General features: G+C 36.9%; 2 non-coding genes across 2 annotated transcripts; both read left to right on the top strand.

Moving 5' to 3' along the window:
* The first annotated feature begins 1,347 nt into the window (after nucleotides 1-1,347).
* LOC120095723 (U7 small nuclear RNA) lies at nucleotides 1,348-1,411 on the top strand. Its single transcript, XR_015633778.1, has one exon. It is a non-coding gene; the product is annotated as a U7 small nuclear RNA (small nuclear RNA).
* Nucleotides 1,412-1,490: 79 nt separating this feature from the next.
* LOC120095722 (U7 small nuclear RNA) lies at nucleotides 1,491-1,553 on the top strand. Its single transcript, XR_015633776.1, has one exon. It is a non-coding gene; the product is annotated as a U7 small nuclear RNA (small nuclear RNA).
* The last annotated feature ends 13,871 nt before the right edge of the window (nucleotides 1,554-15,424 follow it).

Raw genomic sequence — 15,424 nt, 5'->3', positions numbered from 1 at the left:
ATTTACTTTCTAGGTCTTCCATCTTAAATTAGCAACAAAATGACCAAACAGTGGACAACACGAGGGAAAAGAAAGTTGCTACAGTTGTTATAATTTTCTTTAAGTGCTTTGATTTTATTTGAAGCATAAAGGAAGCATCATGCCCTACAGCACTGTCTGAGTCAATGGAGATCAATTACAGCAATTAGGAGATAGCTCGACAGTAGGAACAAGTAGGTCACACTTAAGTTTAACAAAAAAGATTTAGGAAAGGAAAAAGAACAAAACCTCAAAGGATGCTACAAAACAAGTTAGTTTTTGTAACATGAATGGGGCCACACTTACTTTGGAAAAGACTATGGAAAAAGTTCAACCCCAGAGCATCGTTGTAACAATAAGCCAATCAGTTACCAATTAATGAGCAGTAACTGGATGTGATGCCACCAGAGATAGACGACCCAAAGCTTAGAAGGGAGATATAGACAGAGTTTAAAGACCTGATCATTCATTCTGAAGGTTGTACCTTCAGCAGAAGGTTTGTCTCATGGGAAAATAAAAATCACAAAGCATAGACAGAAGCAAACAATGGACCTAGTGGAACCAGATTTCTGTAGAACCAGACTGACTGTAATTTAGTATATAAAATGTACACATTTCAGAAAAGAAATTATTAGTTTCTGTAAGGAACCAGAAAGTGTGACGCAAGCCCACCATAAAGATGCTGATACATAGTCTTACTCATTTTGGGGGCAAAGGCAGAAGCATAACTTGAGCCCGTGATTTCAATTCCAGCATGATGAGTAAAACCAAGTTCACAAAGAATAAAGAATGAAAAAGGAAGGCAGGCATTGCAATAAAGAAAGGAGGATTATGAACAATGTAAAAGAACAATTAGGAAAGGGCAAAAGAAATGTTATTTGAAAATGTGTAGATGAATCAGAGCAGATAGATGTTCCAGTTGCTTCCATAAATTTTCAAACACCACTAAGCCTGCTTAATGAAGTAAAGAAAGATACAACATCATATCATTAACTAGTGTCAATAAAGACATTGAAATAATTATAAAAAACGCTAATTCTAGAATAATCCACTACACTGGAGTGAAATTTAATGGAAGGCACTCAGAAACAGATTTGACTGCTCATTTAAAAAGTCATGGATTGGTACCATTAACATAGTGAAAATGGCCATCTTACCAAAAGCAATCTGGCACTAAGATTTAAAAAAAAGGCTGATTTTTGGGACAATCTAAAGGGAACCTGGGTAAATAATTGAACTGATATATAAGTTTAAAAAATGGGTTTTGGTCTGCTAGAGAGAACTATGAAGTGAGAACTTCTTGGAGAACTAGTATAGCTTTCAACCCAAGAGTTATTACAGCTCTATTAGAATTTGTCTAGCAAGTTTTCTGACATTGGTCACAGAAGCAAGTCACAAAGTTATACAGCTCTTTTAGAATTGTTTTAGCAAGCTATCTGACTTTGCTTGGAAAACCAAAAAGCTATTTAGACAGCAGTTATGGCTCTTAAAGTATTTTTTCTAGCAGGTTTTCTGATTTTGGTTGGAAAATCCAACAGCTATCTAGAGATCTATCCTGAGCAGAGAACTGTATAGACAGCCATCTCAAACTGATTACAGAGTTATCAGCTTGCACACTATCATTGACTTTAAGTTTTCCACTGCTCCCAAACACCCTTCCTGAGAACCCTTTCCCAAGCTGAGTCTGGTCCTGGACAGTATATTATCGGCAAAATATTAAAAGTCAAGGGAAAAGATGCAAATGAGAGGCAACAAGAAAATAGGTCAGTCATTCACATGGAACTTTCAATTAGGAGAATAACTGGCTTCTTATACAGAATAACAAAGTGGGCTTGAGAATAGCTTTGGTCAGTAAATTGTTTTCTTTAAACCAATCCAATTTCTAGAACCCATGTGTGGGAACCAAGGAGTGATGGTACAAACCTATAATTCTAGCTCTATAGCATTGGAGAAAGGTAGACAGACATCTAGGGGCCCAGTACCTATGCAGCTGTGCATGCTCCGTAAGTAACATGATATTGTTATGACCACACTTAAAAATAACAAGGTGTGGGGGAGGGGTTAGGGGGATGTTGGCCCAGAAACCAGGAAAGGGAATAACAATCGAAATGTAGATAAGAAATACTCAAGTTAATAAAGATAAAAAAAAGAAAAAAATAACAAGGTGTGTGGTACCTACAGAGTGACTTGACCTAAATAAACAGAAGAGCTTGCACATCTAACCCCCACCCCTAGTATGAGCAGACATGTATACATGTGTGCACACACAGAGAAGTATGTCAGAAGACAGCAAAGCAGAATATTCCAAGTGCTGAAAGAATAAAATAATGTGAGTTGAGAATAATAGAATCAGCAAGATGAAGATTTAAACAAACTGTTTCAATATACATGGTTGTCATATGTTGAATATCCCAAAAACACCCATTTAGGTGTACAAATGGTGCATGTGAAGAATATACAATCAACTAAACACACACACACACAAACACACACACAATGATATAAAAAACATATTGCATATTAAAAACAACCTGACATACTAATTTAGATCCACACAGACAAAAATAAAGAGTGATTGAATTATCTGCACTCTTTCCCAACTGATCAAATGATTATGTGAGGGTAGTGTTATCCTTAGATTCTAACAAAGCAACGACATAGAAAAATAAAAATAAAACCTTAAAAGCTACAGACCAATACCTTTTATACAACTATAAAATACATTAGCAAAATATTATTTAAAATTCTAACAGTATATAAAACTACTGCACTCCACGAGAAGTGAAGATTGTGTCAGGAATCATTAAGCAAGGCTATTAGCAATATGTCTTAATTTCCTACCCTGTTGTGATTAAAAAAACTCTATAAAACCAACTTATGGGATAAATAGATTACTATAGATCAGAGCTCTAAGATATATTTCATAATGGCAGAGATATTAAGGTGTCAGAGCTTAAAACAGTTGGTCACATGTCTACCATCCCAAAATAGGCCAATTTATGTATGAATCCTAGAGCTCATCTCCCTTGTTCCCTCTCTTTAATCTAAGAATCCAAGTGTAGAAAATTGTCTTGTGCACAGTTGAAATGGCTCTTTCCATGTATATTAATGCAAATGAGAAAATACGCAGGCATGCCCAGAGACATATCACCCAGGTAATTATAGATTCCATCAAGTTGACAACTCGACTAACAATTGCATCACATGACTGTTTTCATGAACACAATAATTATACTACAGAAAATGTGGTACATCTACACAATGGAATATTACTCAGCTATCAAAAACAATGACTTTATGAAATTCATAGGCAAATGGATGGAACTGGAAATATCATCCTGAGTGAGGTAACCCAATCACAGAAAAACACACATGGTATGCACTCATTGATAAGTGGATATTAGCCCAAATGCTCGAATTACCCTAAAGGCACAGAACACATGAAACTCAAGAAGGATGACCAAAATGCAAATGCTTCACTTCTTTAAAAGAGGAACAAGAATACCCTTGGGAGGGAATAGGGAGACAAAGTTTAGAACAGAGGCAGAAGGAACGCCCATTCAAATCCTGCCCCATATGTGGCCCATCCATATACAGCCACCAAACTAAGTAAGATGGATGAAGCAAAGAAGTGCAGACCTACAGTAACCGGATGTAGATCGCTCCTGAGAGACACAGCCAGAATACAGCAAATACAGAGGCGAATGCCAGCATCAAACCACTGAACTGAGAATAGGACCCCCGTTGAAGGAATCAGAGAAAGAACTGGAAGAGCTTGAAGGTGCTCGAGACCCCAAAAGTACAACAATGCCAAGCAACCAGAGCTTCCAGGGACTAAGCCACTACCTAAAGACTATACATGGACTGACCCTGGACTCTGACCCCATAGGTAGCAACGAATATCCTAGTAAGAGCACCAGTGGAAGGGGAAGCCCTTAGTCCTGCCAAGACTGAAACCCCAGTGAAGGTTATTGTTGGGGGGAGGGCGGTAATGGGGGGAGGATGGGGAGGGGAACACCCATAAAGAAGGGGAGGAGGAGGGGTTGGGGGATGTTGACCCAGAAACCGGGAAAGGGAATAACAATTGAAATGTAAATAAGAAATACCCGAGTTAATAAAGATGAAAAAAAAAAACAAAAAACTTCTAACAAAATTTCATGACGAAAGCAGAATAAGGCAGTCAGTGTTCTCAAAGTTCAGGAAATAGATATCAGAGAATTCTTCTGGAAACTATTCTTGGACATTATTGGCAACGATATTTCTACAATATTCTTTACTTTAGATACCTCCTGTGAACAAAATGATAGTATATATTTGTTTAGTAGTTTGTTTCACCTTATATAATACCCGCAATATAAGTGTATTATTTATTTATTTTTGTAGAACACACAATTTCTTTGTGAGTGAATATTGGTTAATATTTTAGTATAAGTATAGTCTATGCTTTCTTATTTTCCATCTATCAACATATATATGAATTTCTTCCATCTCATGATTATTTCACATAATATTTCAGTGAGAAAAATGTGTGCATTTCTCTGTAAATATCTTCTTTGAATATCCAGATCTGGGATTCACAGATTATGCAGTATGTCTGTGTTTAACTGTGTGGGGAAGAGCAGCCACAGCACTTTAATTTCACAGCAGTAACATTTCAGCTTACCACTCACAGTTCATAAATACCCAGTTCTTCTACTCCCCTGCCAGGTTTCTCAGTGTTTTCTGTCTGCTTATTTAGTAGGGTCATGAGAATCTTAATGTGTGTAGGTGATATTTCACTATGTCTTTATTTGAATTTTTCTAGTTAGTAATTATTTTAAAAAACTTTCAGTGTATTTTCAGTGTATTATCCATGTTATATCAGACAAATTTCATGCTGATATGCAGGAATTCCTTACATTTACTATTACTTGTTATCTTGTGTATGAGTTGATAGTGGTCTCTTCTATTCTGTAGGTTTTCTTTGCTTTGTTTCTGTTTTCTTTGAAAAGGGAATAAGTTTAATGTGTAGAAAGATTAATATTGATGTATATTAGTGTGCTATGTACAAAAGTTCATTACTTAAAAAAATAGCAAATCAATTAAAATTCAGCAGTGTTTTCCAATGTTTCTGTCTCTGGGAAGAAACACCAAAACACATTCTGTCATCTCCATCTCTGATTCTTGGACTCTGAATATCAATATTATTATAACCAATGACATGGCTGCATCTAGAAACTTGATGTAGATGCTGTATTCATGATCAAGTTCAGTAAAATACTCACTGGTTTTACAATCACCGGAAACTTCATGCCTTTGAGCAAGCTCTGACATCAGAAATTATGTACACAACATAACTGTAATACATGACAAACTGAGCATGTGACATTTTCAGCATCTTACATGAGAGACCGCAAAGTCAACACCAGCTTACCAAGTAGTATATACTCGTTTGTGCATAATGACATAACTATAATTTTATAGTTATGCTATAACTGCACTCTATTTTGAACTCAGCTCCACCTAAGAGAATCCATGTATCATCCTAGACAGACAAATACAGCTGAGGAAATCATTGACCCTAGTATCAAACTTATTACTGCTGTTTAGATACATTAACATAATATCAAACTGTCCTCTAAATAACTATGCTCACATCCATAGAAAAATGTCACTTTCAACCTAAATGAGATGAGTCTCATTTGAGTGAAAGCAACTAAATAGAAGCATGGCCGCTCAGGATGCTGATAATAATCTATGGCTGAGTGCTCAACCGTAAACAAGACTATTCACCTCAAGGATTCAGAGTGAAGGGTATAGAAAGAATGTTATAACTGGAAAACAAGAAATGATGTGAAATGTCATAAAACAACCATTATAATATTGAACCCACTGCAACTAAAGTTCCCTATACAGGGAACCAATATAGGATTGGCCTGTCAAAAATAAGTAATAGAAGAACTCATGGGTTTCTTCCCCTGTCTGCTTAACTCTTGATGACTGAATGATTTTGTGAGAGAATCATTATTTTAAGCTGTCTATTCACTGGAGATTCCCAATTTCTAATAGATAATTATAAACTCGTGCTTTAGCACTAGTTCCAATGGCCTGCTAGAGCAGGAACTAGTGAGAGTGCATCTGCTGGCGTATGAGCAGGAACGGATTCTGCCCTTTTTAATTTTACTGCAACAGAAAAATACATGAATGTGGGGGAAAGTATTGTAAGCATTAGTCCTAGTATGTATGTAGTATATATGAAAATGAGATGAAGCAAAAACAAACCAGAACATAGCTGGCATTGACAGTGATAGAAGATGAGCATAATCAGAATGTTCATTTCATATATTTACACATGTGTGAAAGTGCTGAAGAGCAAATTTAATTAATAAAGATTAACTAAAATTAAATATATAAAAAGTCATTCCCAATACATAATTAGAACAGAAAGTTAATTTGCCCAATGGAACAGAATTGAAGACCCAGGAATGAACCCACACACCTATGGGCACTTGATTTTTGACAAAGGAGCCAAAACCATCCAATGGAAAAAAGATAGCATTTTCAGCAAATGGTGCTGGTTCAACTGGAGGTCAACATGTAGAAGAATGCAGATCGATCCATGCTTATCACCCTGTACAAAGCTTAAGTCCAAGTGGGTCAAGGACCTCCACATCAAACCAGATACACTCAAACTAATAGAAGAAAAACTAGGGCAGCATCTCGAACACATGGGCACTGGAAAAAATTTCCTGAACAAAACACCAATGGCTTATGATCTAAGATCAAGAATCGACAAATGGGATCTCATAAAACCGCAAAGCTTCTGTAAGGCAAAGGACACTGTGGTTAGGACAAATGGCAACCAACAGATTGAGAAAAGATCTTTACCAATCCTACAACAGATAGAGGCCTTATATCAAAAATATACAAAAAACTTAAGAAGTTAGACCGCATGGAGACAAATAACCCTATTAAAAAATGGGGTTCAGAGCTAAACAAAGAATTCACAGCTGAGGAATGCCGAATGGCTGAGAAACACCTAAAGAAATGTTCGACATCTTTAGTCATAAGGGAAATGCAAATCAAAACAACCCTGAGATTTCACCTCACACCAGTGAGAATGGCTAAGATCAAAAACTCAGGGGACAGCAAATGCTGGCGAGGATGTGGAGAAAGAGGAACACTCCTCCATTGTTGGTGGGATTGCAGACTAGTACAACCATTCTGGAAATCAGTCTGGAGGTTCCTCAGAAAATTGGACTTTGAACTGCCTGAGGATCCAGCTATAGCTCTCTTGGGCATATACCCAAAAAGTGCCCCAACATATAAAAAAGACACGTGCTCCACTATGTTCATAGCAGCCTTATTTATAATAGCCAGAAGCTGGAAAGAACCCAGATGCCCTTCAACAGAGGAATGGATACAGAAAATGTGGTACATCTACACAATGGAATATTACTCAGCTATCAAAAACAATGACTTTATGAAATTCGTAGGCAAATGGTTGGAACTGGAAAATATCATCCTGAGTGAGGTAACCCAATCAGAGAAAAACACACATGGTATGCACTCATTGATAAGTGGCTATTTGCCCAAATGCTTGAATTACCCTAGATGCCTAGAACACATGAAACTCAAGACGGATGATCAAAATGTGAACGCTTCACTCCTTCTTTAAAAAGGGAACAAGAATACCCTTGGCAGGGAATAGAGAGGCAAAGATTAAAACAGAGACAGAAGGAACACACATTCAGAGCCTGCCCCACATGTGTCCCATACATATACAGCCACCCAATTAGACAAGATGGTTGAAGCAAAGAAGTGCAGGCAGACAGGAGCCAGATGTAGATCGCTCCTGAGAGACACAGGCAGAATACAGCAAATACAGAGGCGAATGCCAGCAGCAAACCACTGAACTGAGAACAGGACCCCCGTTGAAGGAATCAGAGAAAGAACTGGAAAGCTTTAAAGGGCCTCGAGACCCCATATGAACAACAATGCCAAGCAACCAGAGCTTCCAGGGACTAAGGCACTACCTAAAGTCTATACACGGACTGACCCTGGACTCTGACCTCATAGGTAGCATTGAATTTCCTAGTAAGATCACCAGTGTAAGAGGAAGCCCTGGGTCCTGCTAAGACTGAACCCCCAGTGAAGGTGATTGTTGGGGGGAGGGCGGCAATGGGGGAAGGATGGGGAGGGGAACACCCATAAAGAAGGGGAGAGGGGGGGTTGGGGATTTAGCTCAGTGGTAGAGCGCTTGCCTAGGAAGCGCAAGGCCCTGGGTTCGGTTCCCAGCCCCGAAAAAAAAGAACCAAAAAAAAAAAAAAAAAAAAGAAGGGGAGAGGGAGGGAGGGGTTAGGGGGATGTTGGCCCGTCAACCGGGAAAGGGAATAACACTCGAAATGTAAATAAGAAATACTCAAGTTAATAAGAAAAAAAGAAAAAAAAAGAAAGAGATGTACACATCTTTGCAAACATTAATTAGACATTAATATGTTTCTAATGCTCTGAAAACAAAATATTTTACAATAATGTTAATTAAAGTCCCTTGTGAATTATTACTCTATCTTATGTGTGTAATTCTTTATAATAAAACTTTGTTGTCTTAAAATTAAAAAAAAAAAGAAAGAAAGTTAATTTGCTGTGAGTGGTGAGTTGACAGCATTCTACTCTGTAACCACACTCTAGTTGAGCCATGATAAAGCCATTTGCTTTTATGCACTTAAAAAATGAGGTAACTTTCAAGTCCCAAGGTACATTTATTTAGTTAATATTATTGAGTACATACTCTGCTCTCAAGATAATATAATTTTTAAATAAGTAAAAGTGCTATAGTATATTTAAATAGAGAAAGCATGGGATCTATCCATCATAGTTGGAGTTTCATTGCTCCAAATATGACCAAGGGACAAATATGACCAAGACAACTCTTATAAAAGAGAACATTTGCTTTTGTGGGTGGCTTACACTTTCAGAGGTTCAGTCTATTATCGTCATGGTGGAAAGCACGGCATCTAGCAAGCAGATTTAGTGCTGGAGGAGCTGAGAGTTCTTCATCTTGATCTGAAGACAGCCAGGAACTGACTTCCTGAGATGCTGAGCAGAACTTGAGCACAGGAACTCAAAGCCCACCACCACAATAATGAATTTTTTCCAACAAGTCCACCTCTACTATAAAAAAGCTACACCTCCTAATTAGTGCCACTTCCCATGGGTCAACTGTATTCGAACCACTACACTACCAAAACAAGGGTGAGCAAACATACAACAAATTAGGTCTAGCCTATCTACATCTAAGTCTGTTATGTATATGATCTTAAATATTGCAGTAAATTCCATCAAGCCATAGGCAATAAACAAAACACAGCCAAAGGATGATAGTTAAGCCAGTATTTTCTCATCAGTGATTAAAAAAACAGATTTCTGCTATGATATTTGTATTAGGAATAGAGATGTTATAACTATAAATTTTATGAAATAAATTTGTACAATATTCACTTATGATATTGTTTCCTGTCTTAAAATTTTAATGACTAAAAGTCCATTGAACTTCATCAGATATCTTTTAGTATGTTAATGACAGGATTTTAATTAACAAATCTCCTAGCATAGCTTATTCACATTGCATTTTCTCACCAAATTTTTACTGCGATCTTGAGATTTTCTTCCACCTGAAAATGTATGTGGCATGTATTCTGGGCCTATGCATCTGTAATACTAAAAATACAGCTCCCATGCTTAATCATTCCTTTAGAATTAACATACTTTAACATACTTTAGAATTTTTATTAACAATATCAGACACATTGGTGAAAAGACAAACTAGTCAGATCTATTATTTTTTTAAAAAAGTAAACATTAAGAAATCATGCCATTGAATTCAGTAATGTCTTTGTTCTAATCTCAAGAAGCTAAGGCTGTATTGTGCAAAGAAATGTTATCCAACATGTAAGGGGGATATTCAACTGAAAAGATGCTTTAATTTTAGGGTGAACTGTATTTTCCAGTGATGACCCACACACATGAAACATACCAGGTCCCTGCTGAGCACCTCCTATTTCCATAGTATTTCTGTCTATTGATGGGCTGACTTAGGATGAACTTCCCAGACAAAACAAATGATGCATTATTCGGGTTTAGCAATGGGAGTATTAGTTTTGCAGGCTCTTTACCACCAGTGACAAGGGCAGATGTATGTTAATCCTCAAATTGGCTGGAGAACCACAGTTTAACACGGGAAGGCAAATGACATGTGAGTCACAACCACGGGAAGTCTCATTTCATGTGAACCTGGTGTGAGGGAGAACTTCAAATGATATTGAGAAGAGTGTGGAATTTCCTTTTTGAGAGCTCCAAGAGTGGAAGCTGCCTATGCTTCTGTCATGCAGTCCTCCTTTTGGGATAAGCGGAAGACTCTCTGAAAATCTGACAGGCCCGCAGTTTGCTCAGGCACTGAATTCATTTTAAAGTGAAAAAAGTGCTAAATGAATACATTCTCAAACCAAAAATAATTTTAATTTTTGAAATGTGGCATGTCAGTTGTCCTGAATAATTATCTTTACAGTGTGTAGCTTTGTGTTACCTATTTCTGTGATAGTGAGAAGTACAATGTCACAGCTGTGACTCTAGTCAGTGGTTTCTATTCACAGCACAGCTAGCACAAAATGCTGTCGAATGACTTATATAAATACAATAGGAGGGGACTCTAATGTCTTTCAGCTTCCATTACTGAGAATAAGGTGGATCTCATTTAAAATGGTCACCTTTTATTTTCTAACATTATTTATAAACTCTATTGAAAAGACTTTGGTGTTTCAAGCCAAATCGTTATTTTATTTCTTGATAGCTTGAAAAAAAATTTGATTCACATGAAAAATTTCTTAAAGTGTCAACTTGTTTTTTGGGGATTTTCATTTTTATTCTCTCTCTCTCTCTCTCTCTCTCTCTCTCTCTCTCTCTCTCTCTCTCTGTGTGTGTGTGTGTGTGCAAAATTATTGCCAAGAGATTTTATTACGATTCTTCAGATCATCCTCTTTGGACAATAATAGAAATATGTATAATGCTTTTCTTTCACTTTCCAATAATCAAATTCCAAGTGTTTCTTTCAAGTCCTGCTCTTTAATTTCAATTTATCAGTGGGCACACAGGGCTTGATCTAAGGTGAGATCTAGCTAATACCCCTGTTTCATTGTCCTCACAATAGCTTTCTCTGTACTACTGTGATCCTGGGCAGGGCACAATGGGAGGCATTTTTGTCCTTATTGTGCATAATTATTAAGGTGTGACAGAAGCATAGGGGAATCGCAAAGGTGATCAGCTCATCTCTCTGGGCAGTCTGAGGACTCTTCAGAACATCAAAGTGTTAATTTACTGAGTGTCCTGTGATAAGTACAAGGCTTCTCTAACAAGGAGGTTTCCACCAAATATGCCTGGATGCTCAGTTTACTCTCGCATGTGATTTAAAAACCTTTGTAAGTAAGAGGGTTAATGCTCATAAGTGAAGAAGAGCTTGAGTTTCTTTAAGCAGTTCACATCCTCCAGGCAAGGAAAAATCAAAAGGCAGTTTTGAACGCTATCGGTTCCCCCAACTCATAATAATTATAGCAATGAGAGAAAAATTTAACTTTATGATTACTTCTATTGATATGAAAGTTCACTCCTCTCTGAATAGAATAGATTATGAAACATTCTTAATTTGCAAAACTATAGTTTACAGGTTTATATTTTAAATCTACTTTTTACAAAATTTAATTTTGGCTCAGATAACTATGAAACTATTAAATAAGCTTCAATTGCTAGGTCATATATTACAAAATAAAACGTAAAGTTTTTATATAAAATGGCTTTGATTGAATATGATAAAATAAAGAAAAATTCTGTGTACTTTGTGAGGAAGCCTAGCTTTTTTGAAGTAAAAACTCTATTCTTAAAAAGCATATGAACTAATAATTTGCCATTTAATTTATTTGAGAAAGAGAAAAAAATAATAATTCAAAATAGTTCTACCTTTTAGGTAGAGCTATCAGATTATATCATGTAACTGTGACGTACAATGTCACCTTTAAACTTATAATTAAAAAGCCATCTTTCTCAGCCATGTAAGGTGTTTTACAATGAAATGCCATAGAAAATAGTATTTTACACTTCCTTGAGAGTGTCAGAAGCAGTGTGAATGTGTGTGTGTGTGTGTGTGTGTGTGTGTGTGTGTGTGTGTTGGGGGTGGGGATTGGGTATAGGGAATAAAGGGAGGAGAGAATGAAAATCAATGATGGTTGGGTAGGGGAACATCTCTAGGACATGCTAGAAACCTGGAATGGTCCCAGGGTGTCTGTGGAGGCTACTCAATCTTAGACTCCCAAGAGTGGGAGATATGTATCCTAAGGTGGCTACTTCATGTAGTAAGGCAGAACTCCCAGTGGATAAATACAGGAGCCCACCCACAAAATCTTTAATCCAAAATGTGGCCTGTCTACAAGATGTGCAGGGATAAAGATAGAGCAAAGACTGAGGCAATGGCCAACCAATGGGTGGCATAAATTGAGAAAAAAATCCCAGGGTCAAGAACTAATCCCTGATGCTATTAGTGGTACTCGGTTATGCTTGCAGACATGAGCTTAGCATAATGGTCCTTTGACAGGCTCCACTAAGCAGTCAATGGAAAGTGATGCAGAGACCCACAGCCAAACAGTAGATGGAGTATGGTAAGTCTTGTGGAAGAGTTGGAAGAAGGAGTGAGGGACAGGGACTCCATAGGAAGATCAACATAGTCAACTAACTTGGATCCTTAGGGACCTCAGAGGGTGAACCACCAACCAAAGAGTGAACATGGGCTATACCTAGGCCTTCCACACATAGGTAAGAGAATTGCATCATACAGATTCTCCAACAACTAAAGCAGGGGCTGCCCCTGAATCTGTTGCAATGTCTATAGATACTGTTCTCCTAACTGGGCCACCTTGTCTGGCCTCAGTGGGAAATGATATGCCTAGTCCTGCAGAGCAGGGGGTTAACAGGATATCTGTGTGTGGAGATACTGGGAGGAGAGGGGGACTGATGTTAGGATATAACTAGAATAAATATATAAATAAAGATATAAATAAATAATAAAAGTAAAAAACAAAAAAATTCCTCTGCATTTTCATGTTTCAACTACAATATAAAATAAGATATTGGTTGCAAATTCCTTAGTTTTTCATATCCCTTTCTTCACGTTGATTTCTAATGTCACCCTCATTCAGCTTATGCTATTACCAGCTCCTGTCAAACCCTCCCTGCCTTGTCTTAGGCATTCTTTTCCACCTCTGACACTTGAAATGCCAAATGTCACCAACTCATTCAATCTTTCTCTACTCATATACAAAATTCTTAGGCCTGTGATTAATGAGACAAGTTAGCTTGTGATTTCATGGTTAGAATTAATCTGTTCAAATAATAACAATTCCATTGCTTTACTATGAGCAATCAGTTTTCTCCACTCAACAAATAAATTTTGGATATCTTTTATTAGAAAGATATCTCTTAAGGAAAGAGCTGATGTTTTATCTGAGATCATTAATAGTAAGTTAATAATCTTTAAAGGGACATGTGCAAGTAGTATTATATGGACTGAATAAATTTTGTGTAGGAATGTATTTATATACACATATAACTATGCATGCAGTAACAATTAGTGAAAAAAGGAGGCCATGAATCAGAAGGAGAATAGGGAGGGGAACGACAGTGTTTGGAGGGAGAAAAGGAAAGGGATAATGCTGGAATTATATTGTAATCTCAAAAAAAAATACAAAATTTGAGCACAACTTTACCCAATAGATGGTATAGAATAGAAACACAAGTCTGATGAAATCTTGCTCACCAAGAGAAGAGTTCATTGGTATGACCTTCAAAGCATTAAAATGTGACAAATGAAAACCGTCAAGTTTTCAGTTAAAAGAATGCAATGCCTTGTGAGGGGAACACAATGCATTACCTTGACTATTTGTGAAATCTCATGTTCCACTCTCTGTACAAATCTCAAGTGTATATGTTTATGTTTTGAAAAAGGTATAAGTACACAAATGGATGCAAAGATGCTCATATTCAACATCATACTGAAGGACAAAAGGGCTCTTAATAAATATGATCTAGCCCTAACTGCCAAAGGAATTTGACACTCTTCAAATTACAAGTTTATGGATAATGTTCTAAAAAAGTATGTGAGTGTGCATGAGCACTAGTGTATGAGAGAGAGAGAGAGAGAGAGAGAGAGAGGGAGGGAGGGAGGGAGAGAGAGAGAGAGAGAGAGAGAGAGAGAGAGAGAGAGAGAGAGAGTTCAGCCCATTATGCTGGTCTTTAGTAGAAGCATTTTTAAGTATAGAACTTTTTCAATTTTTTTTCTCAGCCTAAAGTTCTTTTGACATTTTGAAACTTTTTTCTGACAGGTAACTACAGTTGTCTTTCCACAGGAGTTCACTACAAAGGCTATTCTCTCTTAGGACAGTGTGAGTACATACATAGCTGAGATTATTAATGCAAGAAATTCTCATAATGAAAATATCACCTTTATAGCAGACTCAGCACCAGAGAGCCCTTGACCACAAAGGTGATGAATCTTCTCTAATTTGAGTTTTTAAATGCAAGTTCATCTAAGAGTAATTTTTCCATAAAATACAAACTAAATAAAATCAAGATTGGCAATTTGAGAAAATAAATCTTTGAAGATTTTTTCCGAATGAAAAAAAAAAATGTGGAGCCAATCAAAGCCTTACTACTTTCACTGTCATACACTTTCCTGTGTTCAGTAACTTAAGGTTTATGTCATATATTCATACATAAACTAGTAAAAATGGGGCAATAAATACATATGTGTATCATTCTTTTCTCTTTTTACCAGGCTTAGCTTAGAGATCTGTGTAAATCACAGCATAGACATACAGACATATAAGTATGCATATGTACCTATATATACATGTTGCTTTGAGAAGTTTTAGTTGAAATTTTGCAGTTTCAATATTGTATTAATTTCTTTTCTGTTGAAAAAGAAATGCTCCTGCAAAAGTAACTATGCATCATAAGCACTTGTTTTAGCTCACAACTCAAGGCTCATCTATGGTGGCAGGGCTGCTGTGGCAGGAGTGGAGCAATTAGTGACACGGCCTTCACATTCCAATATCAGCAAGGAAACTGCAATGTCAATATTCAGTTTCCTTTCTTCATTAATTCAGTCCAGGATCCCAGTAATGGAACAAGGCCATGGTGGGAGGGTCCTTCAACCTCAGTTAATATAACCAAGGTATTAGTTCATAGACATGTCTAATTGCTTATCTCACAGATGTTTCTTAATTCTGAAAGGTTACAACTCTAGCCACCACAAATACTCTATGCAGTGTGATAAAGTTTACAAAAAAATCTTACAGTGCATTGGTAATACAATTTTGCCAGTGCT

This window comes from Rattus norvegicus, chromosome 11, assembly GCF_021556685.1.
Source record: "Rattus norvegicus strain SHRSP/BbbUtx chromosome 11, alternate assembly SHRSP_T2T, whole genome shotgun sequence".
NCBI lineage: Eukaryota > Metazoa > Chordata > Mammalia > Rodentia > Muridae > Rattus > Rattus norvegicus.
This window is presented reverse-complemented; position numbering and strand designations above follow the sequence as displayed.